This window comes from Brachyistius frenatus, unplaced genomic scaffold, assembly GCF_029030835.1.
Source record: "Brachyistius frenatus isolate BFR_SWC_R1_liver_20210118 unplaced genomic scaffold, ASM2903083v1 Contig_224, whole genome shotgun sequence".
Lineage (NCBI taxonomy): Eukaryota > Metazoa > Chordata > Actinopteri > Embiotocidae > Brachyistius > Brachyistius frenatus.
The window spans coordinates 347,501-362,500 of NW_027210823.1; the positions used below are offsets into that span (position 1 = coordinate 347,501).

The window sequence follows — 15,000 nt, forward strand, 5'->3', positions numbered from 1 at the left end:
CTGCTGATGATGATGAAGATGAAGATGATGATGAAGATGGTGGTGCGCCTCTAATCCTTGTTGTCAGGCAGACAGTCCGCGGTGATAATGGGCTCTTCTGATGCTTCTGGTCTCTAATTCTCGCCTCCGTCTGTCACATGGTGTCTCTGCTGAGGGTGCTCTCTGCAGAAGAGCCAGTGATGCTGCACTGTCCGGTCCCTGCACACACACACACACGCACACACACACACACACGCACACACACACACACACACACACACACACACACACACACACACACACACACACACACACACACACACACACACACACACACACACACACACTGCTGTAGCTGCAACATCACCTTTCTGCAGAGGTGCAGTGTGCTCTGGAGGTCTCTGGACCTTTTCTGGTGCTTTTATTTTGTAATGCTGATGAAGGCCCTGCTGCAGGAGCCTCGATGTAACTGTGTGTGTGTGTGTGTGTGTGTGTGTGTGTGTGTGTGTGTGTGTGTGTGTGTGTGTGTGTGTGTGTGTGTGTGTGATATTCATTTCTCTCTGCTCATAAAAGCAGCCCATGAGTCCTCCTCCGTGTCCCTGACAGCTCCGTGACTCATCAGGTAGACCAGGTCGCTCGTTTGATGCTTCGGTCTGATTTTTTCTTGCATCATGAGACGTGATTCCAAGAATGATGAACAACATTAGAAACAGTCTTCAGAGTGACATCAACGACTCGTCTCCACTGTATTACGGGGTTTCGGGCCGGGCCGGGCTCCGGACGCCCCACCAGCTGTGATCACATGCAGCCAGACATGAAGGTTCCAGCAGGTAGACGTGAGAACGCTGCTCGCTGGTGAATAATTCATCAGCAGCCAATTAGCCGGCTGCTGGAGTCAGACGCAGCCGTGTGTGTTGCTGCCGGTTTAATCAGTTCTTCAGCTGCAGTCGAGGACACACACACGCACACGCACACACACACGCACACACACACACACACACACACACACACACACACACACACACACACACACACACACACACACAGATCGTCTCTTTGGTCTTCAGCAGAGAACTAAAGGTCCAAACTACGCTCACACTCCTCTTCCACTGACAGTCAGTGATTCTTCTGTGGTCCAGCGTCATAGTATGACCTCATCACATCAGCTGTTCTTCTCACATGTTGACAGACGTCATCTGCATGTATATCTGGAAACGTTTCCTGAGAAGTTCTTTGAGAGGTCTTTAAAGTGTTTTTCTGTCTTCTAACAGACAAGAACTTTATTTTGAAATGTTTCCTGCTTGTTGTGTTGCAGTGAGAGTTTCAGTCAGACCTGAAGAAACTCGCTGACTCGGTTCATCTCAGAGACAAACTAAATGAACAGAAACCTCGCAGAGAGTCCGGATAACTGCCGACGATGAGTCGGACTCTGAAATGTGGTGCTGAACCTTTTTTTTTCGGAGTAGTGCCGACTGTGTTTGGATCCTCCATGTTGAGGAGAGTCTGTATGAACGGCGCCCTCTGGTGGTCATCTTCTATCAGCCTCCAGCTCACCAGTTGTGTGTTTGCTGACTTTCCAGAAAGGTCAGAGGTCATGGAGGTTCATGTCTGGTTGGATGTTCAGCTGATATATTGCAGTTTCAGTCACGTAGAGTTTGTCTTCATAACTTAGATAACAGCCGACGTCTGAGGAACACGATCTTCTTTTCTCTCTGTGTCTTTGTGTTTCCTGTTAGCTTGATAAACTGTTAGCCTCTGTTAGCTTGATAAACTGTTAGCCTCTGTTAGCTTGATAAGCTGTTAGCCTCTGTTAGCTTGATAAACTGTTAGCCTCTGTTAGCTCGATAAACTGTTAGCCTCTGTTAGCTTGATAAACTGTTAGCCTCTGTTAGCTTGATAAGCTGTTAGCCTCTGTTAGCTTGATAAACTGTTAGCCTCTGTTAGCTCGATAAACTGTTAGCCTCTGTTAGCTCGATAAATTGTTAGCCTCTGTTAGCTTGATAAACTGTTAGCCTCTGTTAGCTCGATAAACTGTTAGCCTCTGTTAGCTTGATAAACTGTTAGCCTCTGTTAGCTTGATAAGCTGTTAGCCTCTGTTAGCTTGATAAACTGTTAGCCTCTGTTAGCTCGATAAACTGTTAGCCTCTGTTAGCTTGATAAACTGTTAGCCTCTGTTAGCTCGATAAACTGTTAGCCTCTGTTAGCTCAATAAACTGTAAACCTCGGTGGCTTCTAGACGCCGTCCATGTTGCCGTTGCCACGCAACGGTGTTTTTAACCACTTGAACACCGATCATACGGTGCACACGACATCCCATGTTGGAACAAGGAGTTCCATTTGAACACAGTATGTGACGACTCAGTATCACGGCCAAGCATGTAATACACACGCCCGTCCACCAGAGGGAGGCGTGTCAGTGTCACATTGTTCAGGAAAATAAAACCATGTGGAAATCCCCCTGGTTAGAAAAAAACACCCGTTCTACCTCCTTACATGGACTTCATGGACCTTTAGTAATTCGTCATATGACCTGCTGACTCACTCACTCACACACACACACACACACACACACACACACACACACACACACACACACACACACACACACACACACACACACACACACACCATAAGAAGAAAGCGATTCTTTCTATATGAAGTCATTAGAAGTGAATGTCTCTTTCTTTCTGCGAGCTGATTGGACGGTGATCGAGGGGGGCGTGACTGATGAAGATTGAGGGCTAAAGTTAGATTTATAAACCAACTTTTATTGAACGATAAGTGTGTTATTTATATAACGTGCTTTAAATTGAGCGTCTTTTCAGGCTCGATGAAGAACAAGCGTGTCGGTTCAGTGACATCAGCGGGATGTACGCCGGGTGAGAGTCGCTGCTGATTGGTTGGAGAAGATCAAAGCAGGACGTGAGACTGAACGAGGAAGAGAAATAAAAGTGTTCTCTGTCCAGCAGCAGATTTAAACTCTGAGTGAAGTTCATCCGTCCAGCAGGATGCGTGTTGGGATCTCCGTCCAGCCGGTGTTTGTGTGTGAGCGTTGGTGAGGTGGAGTGAGACGCATGTCGAGCTGCAGACATGTTGGTGTGTTCTCCTGAAGCTCAGCCGGCAGACTGGGAAGTCCGATCATTCAACCACCCACATAAGAGCAGGGTGAGCTTACTCTTACTGTGTGTGTGTGTTTGTGTGTGTGTACTGTAATAATTATTATTCCATACACGCAAATACAGCCTTTTAATTTTCATATGAAAGAGGCCAAAGCTCCCAAACGTTCTATAATCTGTTATGAACCCTAAGTATGAAATGTTCTGTAGACGTGAAGCTGCGTCGCTCTGCCACAGATTGTCTTTTATAAACACTGTTTTCAACCAGAAAGTGATGCAAAGTGGCTGCAACTGTATGTGTGTGTGTGTGTGTGTGTGTGTGTGTGTGTGTGTGTGTGTGTGTGTGTGTGTGTGTGTGTGTGTGTGTGTGTGTGTGTGTGTGTGTGTGTGTGTGTGTGTGTGTGTGTGAACCTTTAAATTCCCTCTCTGATGAATGCGCTTCTTCTCGGCCCCACAGTGATGAGCCTGCACTTGGAACAATGCGCTCATGTTTGTGTGTGTGTGTGTGTGTGTGTGTGTGTGTGTGTGTGTGTGTGTGTGTGTGTGTGTGTGTGTGTGTGTGTGTGTGTGTGTGTGTGTGTGGGGTGGTCGAAGCTGAATGGCGAGAGTCTGTGCTGACTCTGAACAATTAGTCAGTCTGTTTTGTGTGTGTGTGAGTGTGTTTTACACTGTGTTCCCAGGCTCCATGCGGTGCTCATTTTCAAAGTGTTGGCCAACAGTTGGGCTGGTTGTCATGGTTTCATCACTCCTCCTTCCACAATGGCCGCTCTCTTTCCTTGTCGGACTGCGAGCTGTCGATCTCTTCCTGTTTCTGTTCTCATCTCTCGGCCTCGATGAGCTGCTCTTTCACCTCCTGACTTCTTAAAGAATAAGAAGAATTTGAAGCTGCTATGAAGGCAGAGGGGAGGAAAAACTCTCTTTAACAGAAGAAACCTCCAACAGAAGGAAAAACTCTCTTTAACAGAAGAAACCTCCAACAGACGGAAAAACTCTCTTTAACAGAAGAAACCTCCAACAGACGGAAAAACTCTCTTTAACAGAAGAAACCTCCAACAGAAGGAAAAACTCTCTTTAACAGAAGAAACCTCCAACAGACGGAAAAACTCTCTTTAAACATGAAGAAACCTCCAACAGAAGGAAAAACTCTCTTTTAACAGAAGAAACCTCCAACAGAAGGAACAACTCTCTTTTAACATGAAGAAACCTCCAACAGAAGGAAAAACTCTCTTTTAACAGAAGAAACCTCCAACAGAAGGACAAACTCTATTTTAACAGAAGAAACCTCCAATAGAAGGAAAAACTCTCTTTAAACAGAAGAAACCTCCAACAGAAGGAAAAACTCTCTTTTAACAGAAGAAACCTCCAACAGAAGGAAAAACTCTCTTTAACAGAAGAAACCTCCAACAGAAGAAGGAAGAAACCTCCAACAGAACTCTCTTTTAACAGAAGAAACCTCCAACAGAAGGAAAAACTCTCTTTTAACAGAAGAAACCTCCAATAGAAGGAAAAACTCTCTTTTAACAGAAGAAACCTCCAACAGACGGAAAAACTCTATTTTAACAGAAGAAACCTCCAATAGAAGGAAAAACTCTCTTTTAACAGAAGAAACCTCCAACAGAAGGAAAAACTCTCTTTTAACAGAAGAAACCTCCAATAGAAGGAAAAACTCTCTTTTAACAGAAGAAACCTCCAACAGAAGGAAAAACTCTCTTTTAACAGAAGAAACCTCCAACAGAAGGACAAACTCTATTTTAACAGAAGAAACCTCCAATAGAAGGAAAAACTCTCTTTAAACAGAAGAAACCTCCAACAGAAGGAAAAACTCTCTTTTAACAGAAGAAACCTCCAACAGAAGGAAAAACTCTCTTTTAACAGAAGAAACCTCCAATAGAAGGAAAAACTCTCTTTTAACAGAAGAAACCTCCAACAGACGGAAAAACTCTATTTTAACAGAAGAAACCTCCAATAGAAGGAAAAACTCTCTTTTAACAGAAGAAACCTCCAACAGAAGGAAAAACTCTCTTTTAACAGAAGAAACCTCCAATAGAAGGAAAAACTCTCTTTTAACATATGAAACCTCCAACAGAAGGAAAACCTCTCTTTTAACTGAAGAAACCTCCAACAGAAGGAAAAACTCTCTTTTAACAGAAGAAACCTCCAACAGAAGGAACAACTCTCTTTTAACATGAAGAAACCTCAACAGAAGGAAAAACTCTCTTTAACAGAAGAAACCTCCAACAGAAGGAAAAACTCTCTTTAACAGAAGAAACCTCCAACAGAAGGAAAAACTCTCTTTAACAGAAGAAACCTCCAACAGAAGGAAAAACTCTCTTTAAACATGAAGAAACCTCCAACAGAAGGAAAACCTCTCTTTTAACTGAAGAAACTTCCAACAGAAGGAAAAACTCTCTTTTAACTGAAGAAACCTCCAACAGAAGGAAAAACTCTCTTTTAACAGAAGAAACCTCCAACAGAAGGAACAACTCTCTTTTAACATGAAGAAACCTCCAACAGAAGGAAAAACTCTCTTTTAACAGAAGAAACCTCCAACAGAAGGACAAACTCTATTTTAACAGAAGAAACCTCCAATAGAAGGAAAAACTCTCTTTAAACAGAAGAAACCTCCAACAGAAGGAAAAACTCTCTTTTAACAGAAGAAACCTCCAACAGAAGAAAAAACTCTCTTTAACAGAAGAAACCTCCAACAGAAGGAAAAACTCTCTTTTAACAGAAGAAACCTCCAACAGAAGGAACAACTCTCTTTTAACAGAAGAAACCTCCAACAGAAGGAAAAACTCTCTTTTAACAGAAGAAACCTCCAATAGAAGGAAAAACTCTCTTTTAACAGAAGAAACCTCCAACAGACGGAAAAACTCTATTTTAACAGAAGAAACCTCCAATAGAAGGAAAAACTCTCTTTTAACAGAAGAAACCTCCAACAGAAGGAAAAACTCTCTTTTAACAGAAGAAACCTCCAATAGAAGGAAAAACTCTCTTTTAACAGAAGAAACCTCCAACAGAAGGAAAAACTCTCTTTTAACAGAAGAAACCTCCAACAGAAGGAAAAACTCTCTTTTAACATATGAAACCTCCAACAGAAGGAAAAACTCTCTTTTAACAGAAGAAACCTCCAACAGAAGGAACAACTCTCTTTTAACAGAAGAAACCTCCAACAGAAGGACAAACTCTATTTTAACAGAAGAAACCTCCAACAGAATGAAAAACTCTCTTTTAACAGAAGAAACCTCCAACAGAAGGACAAACTCTATTTTAACAGAAGAAACCTCCAACAGAATGAAAAACTCTCTTTTAACATATGAAACCTCCAACAGAAGGACAAACTCTATTTTAACAGAAGAAACCTCCAATAGAAGGAAAAACTCTCTTTTAACATATGAAACCTCCAACAGAAGGAACAACTCTCTTTTAACAGAAGAAACATCCAACAAAAGGCAAAACTCTCTTTTAACATGAAGAAACCTCCAACAGAACCAGGCTCAGAGGTGGAGAACATCTGCTTTGACTATATGGGATGACACGTTCATAATAAACATAATTATGAATATTATATTGCATTTTGGACAATAGTTCTCTTAAAAACCTGAATTCTGATCCTTCTGACACCAGGAGGACAGCATTCTCTTTGATCTGTCTCCAACCTGTAATAGGAATGTGTGTGTGTCCCAGTCCCAGTTGTGTTGTAATGAATGTCTCATGTTATTGAACATTCTAAAGACTGTGTTTTGTCCCTCGGCACCAGCAGAGGCGTGCAGCAGTGTGTGTGTGTGTGTGTGTGTGTGTGTGTGTGTGTGTGTGTGTGTGTGTGTGTGTGTGTGTGTGTGTGTGTGTGTGTGTGTGTGTGTGTGTGTGTGTGTGTGTGTGTGTGTGTGTGTGTGTGTGTGTCTGTGTGTGTGTGTGTGTGTGTGTGTGTGTGTGTGTGTGTGTGTGTGTGCAGCAGGGAGAGTCCCAGCACAGATGGCTTCCTTTAGGTGGCTGAAATACAGCTTCATTATCAGCAGGTTGCAGGTGGTAACACTCCCATCACTCTCACTGCATATGTATACACTGCTGTGTGTGTGTGTGTGTGTGTGTGTGTGTGTGTGTGTGTGTGTGTGTGTGTGTGTGTGTGTGTGTGTGTGTGTGTGTGTGTGTGTGTGGTGTGGTGCTTTTTTTATTGGCCTTACTTCATTATGGTGCATTAAATATGAAACCACAGATATTTCTGCTGTGATTTAATTGCATTCAGAGGAAGATAAAACATGAGAAATAGCTTTAACAGTTTAATTCAGTCCAGAAAGATGTTTCAGTGTTGACACAGTTTATCAAAGGACTCGGTTTATTTATTGAAGGAACATTTTAAATGTCATTCAAACAAATTAAATGTTGCACACGGAGCAAGAGGACCAATTAGTCCAGAGTGTTCCTGAACGCAGCACGGAGCAGGAGGACCAACAAAGTTCATCAGGAAGTATTCAGAATTTTCCTGAACGCAGCACGGAGCAGGAGGACCAATAACCTCCATCGGTAAGTATTCAGAGTGTTCCTGAATGCAGCACGGAGCAGGAGGACCAACAACCTCCATCGGGAAGTATTCAGACTGTTCCTGAACGCAGCACGGAGCAGGAGGACCAACAAAGTTCATCAGGAAGTATTCAGAATTTTCCTGAACGCAGCACGGAGCAGGAGGACCAACAACCTCCATCGGGAAGTATTCAGACTGTTCCTGAACGCAGCACGGAGCAGGAGGACCAACAACCTCCATCGGGAAGTATTCAGAGTGTTCCTGAACACAGCACGGAGCAGGAGGACCAACAACCTCCATCGGGAAGTATTCAGAGTGTTCCTGAACGCAGCACGGAGCAGGAGGACCAACAACCTCCATCGGGAAGTATTCAGAGTGTTCCTGAACACAGCACGGAGCAGGAGGACCAACAACCTCCATCGGGAAGTATTCAGAGTGTTCCTGAACGCAGCACGGAGCAGGAGGACCAACAACCTCCATCAGGAAGTATTCAGAGTGTCGTCTCATCATCATCATCACTGAGTTCACCACGTTAACGTGACCGCTGGTACGAGAACATTAGTGATGTTACCATGGAAACCTGAAACTGGAGCACAGAAACAGCAGATTTTGGAGAACAGAACCTTTATAACTCCTGCTGACAGCCGAGTGTTCCTGATCCCATGCAGTGGTTTCGCTATAGAGTCATGGCTGTTATCAAACAGCTGAGAGACTGAAGATCACATCCATCCAACATTGGTTTTCAGGCTTGTTCCTTGCATCAGATCTTGGGAGACATTTTTGGGGAACAAAATCTTCAACGTGTTGTCATGTTGGAGAAGCCTGTTGCCATGGTGACACAGTTCAAGTGGTTCACAGTGAATGTCCCCCTCCGAAGGTCCCAGTGGAACTCGGTGTTGACAGTCTGACTCTGGGGGACCAATTCACAGTGACACAAAGAAAACCCACCTGGTGTCTCCTGACCTGACGCCTTCTTCGGTCTGGGACGGTGACGCTCCGCCCCTCTTGAAACGTGATGTCATCAGAACACCTCGCCCGGCTCGTAGCTTCATCGCCGGAGACTTTCTGAAGACTTTCAAGAGTCTCTGATGACCGTTTACAGTTTGACATCAAATCTGATCTCCAGTTTCAGGTTTCCATGGTGACATCACTAATGTCCCCTCAGGTTTCCATGGTGACATCGCTGATGTTGATGTAGCAGACGTACTCGGAGGCTTTTGAAGGAACAGACGTAATTAAGTATGAGTGCAGGATGTAAAGGAACACGTTTATTTTGGTTTCTTTTCTTTCTTTTCATTTTCTCCTTTCTGGGGGGGGGGACTGCTGGCCCCCTCCCACCCCCCTCCCACTCACTCACCTTCCCAGCTGAGGACTCGGTTACCATGACAACCGGAGGAATGCCCCCCTCCCCTCTCTACATCTACCACCCCCCTTTTCATGCCCCCCACCCTCCCTTCCTCTCTGAACTCCTGCCGACTGAACGAGTTGTTATCGGTTCTCATGATGGGAGTTCGGTTAATGCTTCAGATTATTCACAGCTTCTTCCCACAGGACGCGTTCAACCTAATACAACCCGCCCCTCCCTTTTCCCCCTCCCCCATCCACCACCACCCCTCCCCGTCTTCTAGAATTCAACCAGATGCTGCAGAATTTGGAAGCAGAGAGATGATAAACAAAGCTGTGGAGGAGCGTCACGTTGTCTTTCTGTCTTTCCATTGGAGGTTGAGGTTGTTAGCGTTGGATGTTGAGGTTGTTTCCGTTGGAGGTTGAGGTAGTTAGCGTTGGAGGTTGAGGTTGTTAGTGTTGGAGGTTGAGGTAGTTAGCGTTGGAGGTTGAGGTAGTTAGCGTTGGAGGTTGAGGTTGTTAGTGTTGGAGGTTGAGGTAGTTAGCGTTGGAGGTTGAGGTTGTTAGTGTTGGAGGTTGAGGTAGTTAGTGTTGGAGGTTGAGGTTGTTTCCGTTGGAGGTTGAGGTTGTTAGCGTTGGAGATTGAGGTTGTTAGTGTTGGAGGTTGAGGTTGTTAGTGTTGGAGGTTAGGGTTGTTAGTGTTGGAGGTTGAGGTTGTTAGTGTTGGAGGTTGAGGTTGTTTCCGTTGGAGGTTGAGGTTGTTAGCGTTGGAGATTGAGGTTGTTAGTGTTGGAGGTTGAGGTTGTTAGTGTTGGAGGTTGAGGTAGTTAGCGTTGGAGGTTGAGGTTGTTAGTGTTGGAGGTTGAGGTTGTTAGTGTTGGAGGTTGAGGTTGTTAGTGTTGGAGGTTGAGGTAGTTTGGAGGTTGAGGTTGTTAGTGTTGGAGGTTGAGGTTGTTAGTGTTGGAGGTTGAGGTTGTTAGCGTTGGAGGTTGAGGTAGTTAGTGTTGGAGGTTGAGGTTGGAGGTTAGTTAGCGTTGGAGGTTGAGGTAGTTAGCATTGGAGGTTGAGGGAGGTTGGAGGTTGTTAGCGTTGGAGGTTGAGGTAGTTAGCGCTGGAGGTTGAGGTAGTTAGCATTGGAGGTTGAGGTTGTTAGGGTTGGAGGATGAGGTTAGTTAGCGTTGGAGGTTGAGGTAGTTAGCGTTGGAGGTTGAGGTAGTTAGCGTTGGAGGTTGAGGTTGTTAGTGTTGGAGGAGGTTGGAGGTTGAGGTGTTAGCGTTGGAGGTTGAGGTTAGTGTTGGAGGTTAGTGTTGGAGGTTGAGGTTGTTAGTGTTGGAGGTTGAGGTAGTTAGCGCTGGAGGTTGAGGTAGTTAGCGTTGGAGGTTGAGGTTGTTAGGGTTGGAGGATGAGGTAGATAGCGCTGGAGGTTGAGGTAGTTAGCGTTGGAGGTTGAGTTAGTTAGCGTTGGAGGTTGAGGTTGTAACAACCTGTTGTTAGTGTTGGAGGTTGAGGTTGGAGGTTGAGGTTGTTAGCGTTGGCGGTTGAGGTTGTTAGTGTTGGAGGTTGAGGTTGTTAGTGTTGGAGGTTGAGGTTGTTAGCGTTGGAGGTTGAGGTTGTTAGTGTTGGAGGTTGAGGTTGTTAGCGTTGGAGGTTGAGGTAGTTAGTGTTGGAGGTTGAGGTTGTTAGTGTTGGAGGTTGAGGTTGTTAGTGTTGGAGGTTGAGGTTGTTAGTGTTGGAGGTTGAGGTTGTTAGCGTTGGAGGTTGAGGTTGTTAGTGTTGGAGGTTGAGGTTGTTAGTGTTGGAGGTTGAGGTTGTTAGCGTTGGAGGTTGAGGTTGTTAGTGTTGGAGGTTGAGGTTGTTAGTGTTGGAGGTTGAGGTTGTTAGTGTTGGAGGTTGAGGTTGTTAGTGTTGGAGGTTGAGGTTGTTAGCGTTGGAGGTTGAGGTTGTTTCCGTTGGAGGTTGAGGTTGTGAGGTTGTTGAGGTTGTTAGTGTTGGAGGTTGAGGTTGTTAGTGTTGGAGGTTGAGGTTGTTAGTGTTGGAGGTTGAGGTTGTTAGTGTTGGAGGTTGTTAGTGTTGGAGGTTGAGGTTGTTAGTGTTGGAGGTTGAGGTTGTTAGTGTTGGAGGTTGAGGGTAGTGTTAGTGTTGGAGGTTGAGGTTGTTAGTGTTGGAGGTTGAGGTTGTTTGTGTTGGAGGTTGAGGTTGTTAGTGTTGGAGGTTGAGGTTGTTAGTGTTGGAGGTTGAGGTTGTTAGTGTTGGAGGTTGAGGTAGTTAGTGTTGGAGGTTGGAGGTTGAGGTTGTTAGTGTTGGAGGTTGAGGTTGTTAGCGTTGGAGGTTGAGGTTGTTAGTGTTGGAGGTTGAGGTTGTTAGAGGTTGGAGGTTGAGGGTTAGTGTTGGAGGTTGAGGTAGTTAGCGTTGGAGGTTGAGGGTTAGTGGTTGAGGTAGTTGTTGGAGGTTGAGGTTGTTAGTGTTGGAGGTTGAGGGTTTGAGGTTGAGGTAGTTAGTGTTGGAGGTTGAGGTTGTTAGTGTTGGAGGTTGAGGTTGTTAGCGTTGGAGGTTGAGGTTGTTAGTGTTGGAGGTTGAGGTTGTTAGTTGGAGGTTGAGGGAGGTTGGAGGTTGAGGTTGTTAGTGTTGGAGGTTGAGGTTGTTAGCGTTGGAGGTTGAGGTTGTTAGCGTTGGAGGTTGAGGTTGTTAGTGTTGGAGGTTGAGGTAGTTAGTGTTGGAGGTTGAGGTTGTTAGTGTTGGAGGTTGAGGTTGTTTCCGTTGGAGGTTGAGGTAGTTAGCGTTGGATGTTGAGGTTGTTAGCGTTGGAGGTTGAGGTTGTTAGTGTTGGAGGTTGAGGTTGTTAGCGTTGGAGGTTGAGGTTGTTAGCGTTGGAGGTTGAGGTTGTTAGCGTTGGAGGTTGAGGTTGTTTCCGTTGGAGGTTGAGGTTGTTAGTGTTGGAGGTTGAGGTAGTTAGCGCTGGAGGTTGAGGTTGTTAGTGTTGGAGGTTGAGGTAGTTAGTGTTGGAGGTTGAGGTAGTTAGTGTTGGAGGTTGAGGTTGTTAGTGTTGGAGGTTGAGGTAGTTAGCGTTGGAGGTTGAGGTAGTTAGTGTTGGAGGTTGAGGTAGTTAGTGTTGGAGGTTGAGGTAGTTAGCGTTGGAGGTTGAGGTAGTTAGTGTTGGAGGTTGAGGTTGTTAGTGTTGGAGGTTGAGGTTGTTAGCGTTGGAGGTTGAGGTAGTTAGCGTTGGAGGTTGAGGTTGTAACAACCTGTTGTTAGTGTTGGAGGTTGAGGTTGTTAGTGTTGGAGGTTGAGGTTGCTAGCGTTGGAGGTTGAGGTTGTTAGCGTTGGAGGTTGAGGTTGTTAGTTGGAGGTTGGAGGATGAGGTTGTTTCCGTTGGAGATTGAGGTTGTTAGTGTTGGAGGTTGAGGTAGTTAGCGCTGGAGGTTGAGGTTGTTAGTGTTGGAGGTTGAGGTAGTTAGTGTTGGAGGTTGAGGTAGTTAGTGTTGGAGGTTGAGGTTGTTAGCGTTGGAGGTTGAGGTAGTTAGCGTTGGAGGTTGAGGTAGTTAGTGTTGGAGGTTGAGGTAGTTAGCATTGGAGATTGAGGTAGTTAGAGTTGGAGGTTGAGGTAGTTAGTGTTGGAGGTTGAGGTTGTTAGTGTTGGAGGTTGAGGTTGTTAGTGTTGGAGGTTGAGGTTGTTAGTGTTGGAGGTTGAGGTTGTTAGTGTTGGAGGTTGAGGTTGTTAGCGTTGGAGGTTGAGGTTGTTTCCGTTGGAGATTGAGGTTGTTAGTGTTGGAGGTTGAGGTTGTTAGCGTTGGAGGTTGAGGTTGTTAGCGTTGGAGGTTGAGGTTTTTAGCGTTGGAGGTTGAGGTTGTTAGCGTTGGAGGTTGAGGTAGTTAGCATTGGAGGTTGAGGTAGTTAGTGTTGGAGGTTGAGGTTGTTAGCGTTGGAGGTTGAGGTTGTTAGCGTTGGAGGTTGAGGTAGTTAGTGTTGGAGGTTGAGGTTGTTAGTGTTGGAGGTTGAGGTAGTTAGCGTTGGAGGTTGAGGTAGTTAGTGTTGGAGGTTGAGGTTGTTAGCGTTGGAGGTTGAGGTAGTTAGTGTTGGAGGTTGAGGTTGTTAGTGTTGGAGGTTGAGGTAGTTAGCGTTGGAGTTTGAGGTTGTTAGCGTTGGAGGTTGAGGTAGTTAGCGTTGGAGGTTGAGGTTGTTAGCGTTGGAGGTTGAGGTAGTTAGCATTGGAGGTTGAGGTAGTTAGCGTTGGAGGTTGAGGTTGTTAGCGTTGGAGGTTGAGGTAGTTAGCGTTGGAGGTTGAGGTAGTTAGTGTTGGAGGTTGAGGTAGTTAGCGTTGGAGGTTGAGGTAGTTAGTGTTGGAGGTTGAGGTTGTTAGCGTTGGAGGTTGAGGTTGTTAGCGTTGGAGGTTGAGGTTGTTAGCGTTGGAGGTTGAGGTTGTTAGCGTTGGAGGTTGAGGTTGTTAGCGTTGGAGGTTGAGGTTTTTAGCGTTGGAGGTTGAGGTTGTTAGTGTTGGAGGTTGAGGTAGTTAGTGTTGGAGGTTGAGGTAGTTAGTGTTGGAGGTTGAGGTAGTTAGCGTTGGAGGTTGAGGTTTTTAGCGTTGGAGGTTGAGGTTGCGGAGGCGTCTCCATCACCATCCTGTAAGTGCTGCTGATTTCTAAGCTGTTATCTGTAGATATGTAGCCGATGTGTTCCCGTGCACACGCTGAGGTTCGGACCCCCGCTGGGCAGCAGCATCTGCTCAATATCGTTGGAAGATAAATTCTCCAACTGGACAGGTTTCCATTCGTTGACTTTATTCTGGTTCCTGAAACTTTCATCACATTATTTTACAAACTTTCTGTTTCCATGCGGTTTAGAGGGGAGACTGGAGCTCCAGTTCACAGACGTTCCCTAAACGCCGCACATGCCGTCGGTAGATGTTGGCCGGTAACTGCGGCACAAGTCAGACTCGTACGTGGCCACAAATCAGTTTAATGTTTAGAGACGAAACCGTGTTAAAGTAGAAGTATCCGACGTATGGATATCTGGTTTGGATGTTTGTGGTGTTGGATGGTTCCGTGTGGTACCGGTCCTGTTCAGAGCTGTCTTTAACGGAGAGGTTCCATATGAGCAAGGAACCAGGTTCAAGGATGCTAACCGTTAGCTGAAGCTGCTCTCCTCTTTAATCCGGTCACGCTTCCTGTCACGTCCTCCGTCCTCGACAGACACCAATTTAAAGCCTCAATCAATAGCTGGTAATCAGCAGGGACGGTTCTGGCTGCAGATAAGCTCCCGACGGTTCCCGCAGCCAAAAACTTAATGAAATGGAGCATAAATCCTACTTCTCTCTCTCTCTTTCATCCTTTTCCAAAAGTAATCTGGACTTTCCCCCTGAGTCAGCACTTCCTGCATCCAGGACTGAAATTATCAGCTGAACCGCCGCTGTACTTTATTCCCTCTCTGATCCGGCCTCGCGTAACTCGCGGTGGATAAATAAACTCCTCCTCTTGATCCTCTAAAAGCCCCGACAGGTCCACGACGGGTCGGATGAGTGGTTCTGGTGCAGAGTGAGAAGAGGACGGAGAGTCCGGTTAGGAATGAAACCTTTTAATGAGCAGTTGGTGATTACCCATGAGCACCGGGGGCGGGCTGCAGCATCCCTCCACCGTTCACTGATGACCTCACAGACGGACCAAAGAACCGCCTCCTGACTCAGAACCAGTGTATGTGTGTGTGTGTGTGTGTGTGTGTGTGTGTGTGTGTGTGTGTGTGTGTGTGTGTGTGTGTGTGTGTGTGTGTGTGTGTGTGTGTGTGTGTGTGTGAGAGACCTGCTCGGCTGTAGTGCTGCATTACAGCAGAGACTCTGCAGTAAACTCTCACACACACACACACACACACACACACACACACACACACACACACACACACACACACACACACACACACACACACACACACACACACACACACACACACACACACACACACACACACACACAGTGTTGTCGGAAGGGCCTCTGCATTGTTTGTAAAACTCCCTCTTCTCTGCATTATTACCCTGCGTCGCCATGGTTACCG

At 45.7% G+C, this 15,000-nt stretch overlaps 1 protein-coding gene across 9 annotated transcripts in view; it reads left to right on the plus strand.

Moving 5' to 3' along the window:
- LOC138633511 (serine/threonine-protein kinase BRSK2-like) overlaps positions 1-15,000 on the plus strand; it is a 97,810-nt gene that overhangs the window by 642 nt on the left and 82,168 nt on the right. The window lies entirely within an intron of this gene.